Source organism: Rattus norvegicus, chromosome 6, assembly GCF_036323735.1.
Source record: "Rattus norvegicus strain BN/NHsdMcwi chromosome 6, GRCr8, whole genome shotgun sequence".
NCBI lineage: Eukaryota > Metazoa > Chordata > Mammalia > Rodentia > Muridae > Rattus > Rattus norvegicus.
The window spans coordinates 1893196-1904892 of NC_086024.1; positions in this window are offsets into that span (position 1 = coordinate 1893196).

The following is an 11697-nucleotide window of genomic DNA, read 5'->3' on the forward strand; positions in this document are numbered from 1 at the left end:
CAATATTTGGTGAGCCGAATCTCAGGAACTTGGTGAATTCACTTAGTTCCCAATAGGCCTCAGTAGTAATAAGTGGACTGTTCGGGGTATAGAAAAATTTTCACGAATGGAATCAAAATTTCTAGGCGAATTCAGTGAGTTCCCAATGGGATATGTTTGTATGAGTGTGATTTTCAATATATAGCAACATTTTAAGGAACGGAATCTAAGTATCATGGTGAATTCAGTAGGTTCCCAATAGGATTCACATGTAATAAGCTTGCTATTCAAGATAGAGCAAAGTTTAACGAACTGAAACACTGTGTCTTTGTGAATTCAGTTAGTTCCCAGTAGCAGGCTCTTGTAATATGTGTACTTTTAAAGATTTATTAAAATTTGGTGAGCCGAATCTCAGTACCTTAGTGAATTCAGTGACTTCCCAATAGGCATCAGTAATAATAAGTGGACTGTTCGGGATATCGAAAAATTTTCAGGAATGGAATCAAAAGTTCTAGGCGAATTCAGTGAGTTCTTAATGGGACATGCTTTTATGAGTGTGCTTTTCAATATATAGCAACATTTTAAGGAACGGAATCTAAGTATCATGGTGAATACAGTAGGTTCCCAAAGGGATTCGCATGTAATAAGCTTGTTATTCAAGATAGATCAACGTTAATACGAACTGAAACACTGTTTATTATGAATTCAGTTAGTTCCAAGTAGCAGGCTCTTGTAATATGTGTACTTTTAAAGATTTATCAAAATTTGGTGATTCGAATCTCTGGAAATTGGTAAATTCACTTAGTTCCAAATAGGCCGCAGTAGCAATAAGTTGACCCTTCGGGATATAAAAAAAATTTCACGAATGGAATCAAAATTTCTAGGCGAATTCAGTGAGTTCCCAATGGGACATGCTCGTATGAGTGTGCTTTTCAATATATAGCAACATTTTAAGCAACGGAATCTAAGTATCATGGTGAATTAAATAGTTTCCCAATAGGATTCAAATGTCTAAGCTTGTTATTCAATATAGAGCAACGTTTTAATGAACTGAAACACTGTTTCTTTGTGAATTCAGTTAGTTCCCAGTAGCAGGCTCTTGAAATATGTGTACTTTTAAAGATTTATCAAATTTGGTGAGCCGAATCTCAGGAACTTGGTGAATTCAGTTACTTCCCAATAGGCCGCAGTAGTAATAAGTGGACTGTTCGGGATATAGAAAATTTTTCACGAATGGAATGAAAATTTCTAGGCGAATTCAGTGATTTCCCAATGGGACATGCTTGTATCAGTGTGCTTTTCAATATATAGCAACATTTTACGGAACGGAATCAAAGTATCATGGTGAATTCAGTAGGTTCCCAATAGGATTCACATGTTATAAGCTTGTTATTCAAAATGGAGCAACGTTTTAACGAACTGAAACACTGTTTCTTTGTGAATTCAGTTAGTTCCCAGGAACAGGCTCTTGTAATATGTGTACTTTTATAGATTTATCAAAATTTTTGAGCCGAATCTCAGTAACTTGGTGAATTCAGTTAGTTGCGAATAGGCCGCAGTAGAAATAAGTGGACTATTCGCGATATACTAAAATTTTCAAGAATTAATCAAAATTTCTAGGCGAATTCAGTTAGGTCCCAATGGGACATGATTGTATGAGTGTGCTTTTCAATATATAGCAACATTTTAAGGAACAGAATCTAAGAATCATGGTCAATTCATTAGGTTCCCAATAGGATTCGAATGTCTAAGCTTGTTATTCAAGATAGAGCAACCTTTTAACGAACTGAAACACTGTTTCTTTGTGAATTCATTTAATTCCCAAGCAGGCTCTTGTAATATGTGCACTTTTAAAGATTTATCAAAATTTGTGAGTCCAATCTCAGTAATTTGGTGAATTCGGTTAGATCCCAATAGGCCTCAGTAGTAATAAGTGGACTCTTTGTTACATAGAAAAATTTTCACGAATGGAATCAAAATTTCTAGGCGAATTCAGTGAGTTCCCAGTGGGACATGCTTGTATGAGTGTGCTTTTCCATATACAGCAACTTTACTGAACGGAATCTAAGTATCATGGTGCATTCAGTAGGTTCCCAAACGATTCGAATGTAATAAACTTGTTATTCAAGATAGAGCAAAGTTTTAACGAACTGAAACACTGTTTCTTTGTGAATTCAATTAGTTCCCAGTAGCAGGCTCTTGTAATATATGTACTTTTAAAGATTTATCAAAATTTGGTGAGCCGAATCTCAGTAACTTATTGAATTCGGTTAGTTCCCATAGCTCGCAGTAGTAATAAGTGGATTCTTCGGGATATTGAAAGAATTTTAACGAATGGAATCAAAATTTCAGGGCGAATTCAGTGAGTTCCCAATGGGACATGCTCGTATGAGTGTGCTTTTCAATATATAGCAACATTTTACCGAACGTAATCAAAGTATCATGGTGAATTCAGTAGGCTCCCAATAGGATTCACATGTAATAAGCTTGTTATTCAAAATGGAGCAACGTTTTAACGAACTGAAACACTGTTTCTTTGTGAATTCAGTTAGTTCCAGTAGCAGGCTCTTGTAATATGTGTACTTTTATAGATTTATCAAAATATTTGAGCCGAATCTCAGTAACTTGGTGAATTCAGTTAGTTGCGAATAGGCCGCAGTAGAAATAAGTGGACTATTCGCGATATAGAAAACTTTTCACGAATTAATCAAAATTTCCAGGCGAATTCAGTGAGTTTCCAGTGGGACATGCCTGTATGAGTGTGCTTTTCAGTATATAGCAACATTTTACGGAACGGAATCTAAGTATCATGGTCAAATCAGTAGGTTCCCAATAGGATACGAATGTCGAAGCTTGTTAATCAAGATATAGCTACGTTTTAACGAACTGAAACACTCTTTCTTTTTGAATTCAGTTAGTTCCCAGGAGCTGGCTCTTGTAATATTAATACTTTTAAAGATTTATCAAAATTTCCTGAGCCGAATCTGAGTAACGATGTGAATTTGGTTAGTTCCCAATAGGCCGCAGTAGTAATAAGTGGACTCTACGGGATTTAGAAATATTTTCACGAATGGAATCAAAATTTCTAGGCGAATACACTGAGATCCCAATGGGACATGCTTGTATGAGTGTGCTTTTCAATATGTTGCAACATTTAAGGAACGGAATCTAAGTATCATGGTGAATTCAGTAGGTTCCCAATAGGATTCGCATGTACTAAGCTTGTTATTCAAGATACAGCAACGTTTTAACGAACTGAGACACTGTTTCTTTGTGAATTCAGTTAGTTCCCAGTAGCAGGCTCTTGTAATATGTGTACTTTTACAGATTTATCAAAATTTGGTGAGCCGAATCTCAGGAACTAGCTGAATTCAGTTAAAACCCAATAGGCCGCAGTAGTAATAAGTGGACTCTTCTGGATATAGAAAAATTTTCACGAATGGAATCAAAACTTCTAGGCGAATTCAGTGAGTTCCCAAAGGGACATGCTTGTATGAGTGTGCTTTTCTATACATAGCAACATTTTAAGGAACGGAATCTAAGTATCATGGTGAATTCAGTGGGTGCCCAATAATATTCGCATGTATTAGCTTGTTATTCAAGATAGAGCAACGTTTTAACGAACTGAAACACTGTTTCTTTGTGAGTTCTGTTAGTTCCCAGTAGCAGGCTCTTGTAATATGTATACTTTTAAAGGTTTATCAAAATTGGTTGAGTCGAATCTCAGTAACTTGGTGAATTCATTTAGTTCCCAATAGGCCTCAGTAGTAATAAGTGGACTGTTCGGGTTATAGAAAAATTTCACGAATGGAAACAAAATTTCTAGGCGAATTCAGTGAGTTCCCAATGGGACATGCTTGTATGAGTGTGCTTTTTAATATATAGCAACATTTTAAGGAACGCAATCTACGTATCATGGTGAATTCAGTAGGTTCCCAAAAAATTCGCATGTGATAAGCTTCTTATTCAAGATAGAGCAAAGTTTTAACGAACTGAAACACTGTTTCTTTGTGAATTCAGTTAGTTCACAGTAGCAGTCTCTTGTATTATGTGTACTTTTTAAGATTTATCAAAATTTCCTGAGCCGAATCTGAGTAACATTGTGAATTCGGTTAGTTCCCAATAGGCCACAGTAGTAATAAGTGGTCTGTACAGGATATAGAAAAATTTTCACGAATGGATACAAAATTTCTAGGCGAATTCATTGAGTTCCCAATGAGACATGCTTGTATGAGTGTGCTTTTCAATATATAGCAATATTTTAAGGAATGGAATCTAAGTATGGTGCATTCAGTAGGTTCCCAATAGTATTCGCATGTAATAAGCTTGTTATTCAAGATAGAGGAAAGTTTTAACGAACTGAAACACTGTTTCTTTGTGAATTCAGTTAGTTCCCAGTAGCAGTCTCTTGTATTATGTGTACTTTAAAAGATTTATAAAAATTTGGTGAGCCGAATCTCAGTAACTTTTTGAATGTAGTTAGATTCCAATAAGCCGCAGTAGTAATAAGTGGACTCTTCGGGATATAGAAAAATTTTCACGAATGGAATCAAAATTTCTAGGCGAATTCAGTGAGTTCCCAATGGGACATGCTTGTATGAGTGTGCTTTTCAATATATAGCAACATTTTAAGGAACGGAAACTAAGTATTATGGTGAATTCAGGAGGTTCCCAATAGCATTCGCATGTAATAGGCTTTTTATTCAAGATAGAGCAACGTTTTAACGAACTGAAACACTGTTTCTTTATGAATTCAGTTAGTTCGCAGTAGCAGGCTCTTGTAATTGTGTGCTTTTAAAGATTTATCAAAATTTGGTGAGCCGAATCTCAGTAACTTGGTGAATTCGGTTAGTTCCCATAGGTCGCAGTAGTAATAATTGGATTCTTCGGGATATTGAAAGAATTTTCACGAGTGGAATCAAAATTTCAGGGCGAATTCAGCGACTTCCCAATTGGCGTGCTTGTATGAGTGTGCTTTTCAATATATAGCAACATTTTAAGGAACGGAATCTAAGTATCATGGTGTATTCAATAGGTTCCCAATAGGAGTCGCATGTAATAAGCTTGTTATTCAAGATAGAGCAACGTTTTAACGAACTGAAACACTGTTTCTTTGTGAGTTCTGTTAGTTCCCAGTAGCAGGCTCTTGTAATAGTAGTAATATGTGGACTGTTTCGGATACAGAAAAATTCTCACGAATGGAATCAAAATTTCTGGGCGAATTCAGTGAGTTCTTAATGGGACTTGCTTTTATGAGTATTCTTTTCAATATATAGCAACATTTTAAGGAACGGAATCTAAGTATCATGGTGAATTCAATAGGTTCCCAATAGGAATCGCAAGTAATATGCTTGTTATTCAAGATAGAGCAAAGTTTTAACGAACTGAAACACTGTTTCTTTGTGAATTCACTTAGTTCCCAGTAGCAGGCTCTTGTAATATGTGTACTTTTAGAGATATCAAAATTTGGTGAGCCGAATCTCAGTAACTTTGTGAATTCAGTTTCTTCCCAATAGGCCGCAGTATTAATAGTGGACTTTCGGGATATTGAAAAATTTTCACGAATGGAATCAAAATTTCTAGGCGAATTCAGTGAGTTCCCAAAGGGGCGTGCTTGTATGAGTGTGCTTTTCAATATATAGCAACATTTTATGGAACGGAATCTAAGTATCATGGTGAATTCAGTAGGTTCCCAATAGGATTATCATGTAATAAGATTGTTATTCAAGATACAGCAACGTTTTAACGAACTGAAACACTGTGTCTTTGTGAATTCCGTTAGTTCCAAGTAGTAGGCTCTTGTAATATGTGTACTTTTAAAGATTTATCAAAATTTCCTGAGCCGAATCTCAGGAACTTGGTGAATTCACTTAGTTCCCAATAAGCCTCAGTCGTAATAAGTGGACTGTTCGGGATATAAAAAATTTTCACGAATGGAATCATAATTTCTAGGCGAATTCAGTATGTTCCCAATGGGACATGCTTGTATGAGTGTGATTTTCAATATATAACTACATTTTAGGAACGGAATCTAAGTATAATGGTGAATTCAATAGGTTCCCAATAGAATTCACATGTAATAAGCATGTTATTCAAGATAAAGCAACGTTTTAACGAACTGAAACTCTGTTTCTTTTTGAATTCAGTTAGTTCCAATAGCAGGCTTTTGAAATATGTGTACTTTTAAAGATTTATCAAAATTTGGTGAGCCGAATCTCAGTAACTTGGTGAATTCAGTTAGTTCCCAAAGGCCACAGTAGTAATAAGTGGACTGTTGGGGATAAGAAAAATTTCACGAATGGAATCAAAATTTCTAGGCGAATTAAATGAGATCCCAATGGGACATGCTTGTATCAGTGTGCTTTTCAATATATAGCAACATTTTAAGGAACGGAATCTAAGTATCATAGTGAATTTAGTAGGTGCCCAATAGGATTCGCACGTAATAAGCTTGTTATTCAAGATAGAGCAACGTTTTAACGAACTGAAACACTGTTTCTTTGTGAAATCAGTTAGTTCCCAGTAGCAGGCTCTTGTAATTGTGTGCTTTTAAAGATTTATCAAAATTTGGTGAGCCGAATCTCAGTAACTTGGTGAATTCGGTTAGTTCCCATAGGTCGCAGTAGTAATAATTGGATTCTTCGGGATATTGAAAGAATTTTCACGATATGGAATCAAAATTTCAGGGCGAATTCAGCGACTTCCCAATTGGCGTGCTTGTATGAGTGTGCTTTTCAATATATAGCAACATTTTAAGGAACGGAATCTAAGTATCATGGTGTATTCAATAGGTTCCCAATAGGAGTCGCATGTAATAAGCTTGTTATTCAAGATAGAGCAACGTTTTAACGAACTGAAACACTGTTTCTTTGTGAGTTCTGTTAGTTCCCAGTAGCAGGCTCTTGTAATAGTAGTAATATGTGGACTGTTTCAGATACAGAAAAATTCTCACGAATGGAATCAAAATTTCTGGGCGAATTCAGTGAGTTCTTAATGGGACTTGCTTTTATGAGTATTCTTTTCAATATATAGCAACATTTTAAGGAACGGAATCTAAGTATCATGGTGAATTCAATAGGTTCCCAATAGGAATCGCAAGTAATATGCTTGTTATTCAAGATAGAGCAAAGTTTTAACGAACTGAAACACTGTTTCTTTGTGAATTCACTTAGTTCCCAGTAGCAGGCTCTTGTAATATGTGTACTTTTAGAGATATCAAAATTTGGTGAGCCGAATCTCAGTAACTTTGTGAATTCAGTTTCTTCCCAATAGGCCGCAGTATTAATAGTGGACTTTCGGGATATTGAAAAATTTTCACGAATGGAATCAAAATTTCTAGGCGAATTCAGTGAGTTCCCAAAGGGGCGTGCTTGTATGAGTGTGCTTTTCAATATATAGCAACATTTTATGGAACGGAATCTAAGTATCATGGTGAATTCAGTAGGTTCCCAATAGGATTATCATGTAATAAGATTGTTATTCAAGATACAGCAACGTTTTAACGAACTGAAACACTGTGTCTTTGTGAATTCCGTTAGTTCCAAGTAGTAGGCTCTTGTAATATGTGTACTTTTAAAGATTTATCAAAATTTCCTGAGCCGAATCTCAGGAACTTGGTGAATTCACTTAGTTCCCAATAAGCCTCAGTCGTAATAAGTGGACTGTTCGGGATATAAAAAATTTTCACGAATGGAATCATAATTTCTAGGCGAATTCAGTATGTTCCCAATGGGACATGCTTGTATGAGTGTGATTTTCAATATATAACTACATTTTAGGAACGGAATCTAAGTATAATGGTGAATTCAATAGGTTCCCAATAGAATTCACATGTAATAAGCATGTTATTCAAGATAAAGCAACGTTTTAACGAACTGAAACTCTGTTTCTTTTTGAATTCAGTTAGTTCCAATAGCAGGCTTTTGAAATATGTGTACTTTTAAAGATTTATCAAAATTTGGTGAGCCGAATCTCAGTAACTTGGTGAATTCAGTTAGTTCCCAAAGGCCACAGTAGTAATAAGTGGACTGTTGGGGATAAGAAAAATTTCACGAATGGAATCAAAATTTCTAGGCGAATTCAATGAGATCCCAATGGGACATGCTTGTATCAGTGTGCTTTTCAATATATAGCAACATTTTAAGGAACGGAATCTAAGTATCATAGTGAATTTAGTAGGTGCCCAATAGGATTCGCACGTAATAAGCTTGTTATTCAAGATAGAGCAACGTTTTAACGAACTGAAACACTGTTTCTTTGTGAAATCAGTTAGTTCCCAGTAGCAGGCTCTTGTAATATGTGTACTTTTAAGGATTTTTCAAAATTTGGTGAGCCGAATATCAGTAACTTGGTGAATTCAGTTAGTTCCCAATAGTCCTCAGTAGTAATAAGTGGACTGTTTGGGATATTGAAAAATTTTCACGAATGGAATCAAAATTTCTAGGAGAATTCAGTGAGTTCCCAATGGGACATGCTTGTATGAGTGTGCTTTTCAATATATAGCAACATTTTACCGAACGGAATCAAAGTATCATGGTGAATTCAGGAGGCTCCCAATAGGATTCATATGTAATAAGATTGTTATTCAAGATAGAGCAACGTTTTAACGAACTGAAACACTGTGTCTTTGTGAATTCAGTTAGTTCCCAGTAGCAGGCTCTTGTAATATGTGTACTTTTAAAGATTTATCAATATTTGGTGAGCCGAATCTCAGGAACTTGGTGAATTCACTTAGTTCCCAATAGGCCTCAGTAGTAATAAGTGGACTGTTCGGGGTATAGAAAAATTTTCACGAATGGAATCAAAATTTCTAGGCGAATTCAGTGAGTTCCCAATGGGACATGTTTGTATGAGTGTGATTTTCAATATATAACTACATTTTAGGAAAGGAATCTAAGTATCATGGTGAATTCAATAGGTTCCCAATAGGATTCGCATGTAATAAGCATGTTATTCAAGAGAAAGCAACGTTTTAACGAACTGAAACACTGTTTCTTTGTGAATTCAGTTAGTTCCAGTAGCAGGCTCTTGTAAATGTGTGCTTTTAAAGATTTATCCAAATTTGGTGAGCCGAATCTCAGTAACTTGGTGAATTCAGTTAGTTTCCAAAGGCCGCAGTAGTAATAAGTGGACTGTTCGGGATATTGAAAATTTTTCACTCATGGAATCAAAATTTCTAAGCGAATTCAGTGAGTTCCCAATGGGACATGCTTGTATGAGTGTGATTTTCAATATATAGCAACATTTTAAGGAACGGAATCTAAGTATCATGGTGAATTCAGTAGGTTCCCAATAGGATTCACATGTAATAAGCTTGCTATTCAAGATAGAGCAAAGTTTTAACGAACTGAAACACTGTGTCTTTGTGAATTCAGTTAGTTCCCAGTAGCAGGCTCTTGTAATATGTGTACTTTTAAAGATTTATTAAAATTTGGTGAGCCGAATCTCAGTACCTTAGTGAATTCAATGACTTCCCAATAGGCATCAGTAATAAGAAGTGGACTGTTCGGGATATCGAAAAATTTTCAGGAATGGAATCAAAAGTTCTAGGCGAATTCAGTGAGTTCTTAATGGGACATGCTTTTATGAGTGTGCTTTTCAATATATAGCAACATTTTAAGGAACGGAATCAAAGTATCATGGTGAATACAGTAGGTTCCCAAAGGGATTCGCATGTAATAAGCTTGTTATTCAAGATAGATCAACGTTAATACGAACTGAAACACTGTTTATTATGAATTCAGTTAGTTCCAAGTAGCAGGCTCTTGTAATATGTGTACTTTTAAAGATTTATCAAAATTTCCTGAGCCGAATCTCAGGAACTTGGTGAATTCAGTTAGTTCCCAATAGGCCGCAGTAGTAATAGGTGGACTCTTCGGGATATACAAAAATTTTCACGAATGTAATCAAAATTTCTAGGCGAATTTAGTGTGTTCTCAATGGGACATGCTTGTATGAGTGTGCTTTTCAATATATAGCAACATTTTAATTAACGGATACTAAGTATCATGGTGAGTTCAATTGTTCCCAATAGGATTCGCATGTAATAAGCTTGTTATTCAAGATAGAGCAACGTTTTAACGAACTGAAACACTGTTTCTTTGTGAATTCAGTTTGTTCCCTGTAGCCGGTTCTTGTAACATGTGTACTTTTAAAGATTTATCAAAATTTGGTGATTCGAATCTCTGGAAATTGGTAAATTCACTTAGTTCCAAATAGGCCGCAGTAGCAATAAGTGGACCCTTCGGGATATAAAAAAAATTTCACGAATGGAATCAAAATTTCTAGGCGAATTCAGTGAGTTCCCAATGGGACATGCTCGTATGAGTGTGCTTTTCAATATATAGCAACATTTTAAGCAACGGAATCTAAGTATCATGGTGAATTAAATAGTTTCCCAATAGGATTCAAATGTCTAAGCTTGTTATTCAATATAGAGCAACGTTTTAATGAACTGAAACACTGTTTCTTTGTGAATTCAGTTAGTTCCCAGTAGCAGGCTCTTGAAATATGTGTACTTTTAAAGATTTATCAAATTTGGTGAGCCGAATCTCAGGAACTTGGTGAATTCAGTTACTTCCCAATAGGCCGCAGTAGTAATAAGTGGACTGTTCGGGATATAGAAAATTTTTCACGAATGGAATGAAAATTTCTAGGCGAATTCAGTGATTTCCCAATGGGACATGCTTGTATCAGTGTGCTTTTCAATATATAGCAACATTTTACGGAACGGAATCAAAGTATCATGGTGAATTCAGTAGGTTCCCAATAGGATTCACATGTTATAAGCTTGTTATTCAAAATGGAGCAACGTTTTAACGAACTGAAACACTGTTTCTTTGTGAATTCAGTTAGTTCCCAGGAACAGGCTCTTGTAATATGTGTACTTTTATAGATTTATCAAAATTTTTGAACCGAATCTCAGTAACTTGGTGAATTCAGTTAGTTGCGAATAGGCCGCAGTAGAAATAAGTGGACTATTCGCGATATACTAAAATTTTCAAGAATTAATCAAAATTTCTAGGCGAATTCAGTTAGTTCCCAATGGGACATGCTTGTATGAGTGTGCTTTTCAATATATAGCAACATTTTAAGGAACGGAATCTAAGAATCATGGTCAATTCAGTAGGTTCCCAATAGGATTCGAATGTCTAAGCTTGTTATTCAAGATAGAGCAACCTTTTAACGAACTGAAACACTGTTTCTTTGTGAATTCATTTAATTCCCAAGCAGGCTCTTGTAATAGGTGCACTTTTAAAGATTTATCAAAATTTGTGAGTCCAATCTCAGTAATTTGGTGAATTCGGTTAGATCCCAATAGGCCTCAGTAGTAATAAGTGGACTCTTTGTTACATAGAAAAATTTTCACGAATGGAATCAAAATTTCTAGGCGAATTCAGTGAGTTCCCAGTGGGACATGCTTGTATGAGTGTGCTTTTCCATATACAGCAACTTTAATGAACGGAATCTAAGTATCATGGTGCATTCAGTAGGTTCCCAAAGGATTCGAATGTAATAAACTTGTTATTCAAGATAGAGCAAAGTTTTAACGAACTGAAACACTGTTTCTTTGTGAATTCAATTAGTTCCCAGTAGCAGGCTCTTGTAATTGTGTGCTTTTAAAGATTTATCAAAATTTGGTGAGCCGAATCTCAGTAACTTATTGAATTCGGTTAGTTCCCATAGATCGCAGTAGTAATAAGTGGATTCTTCAGGACA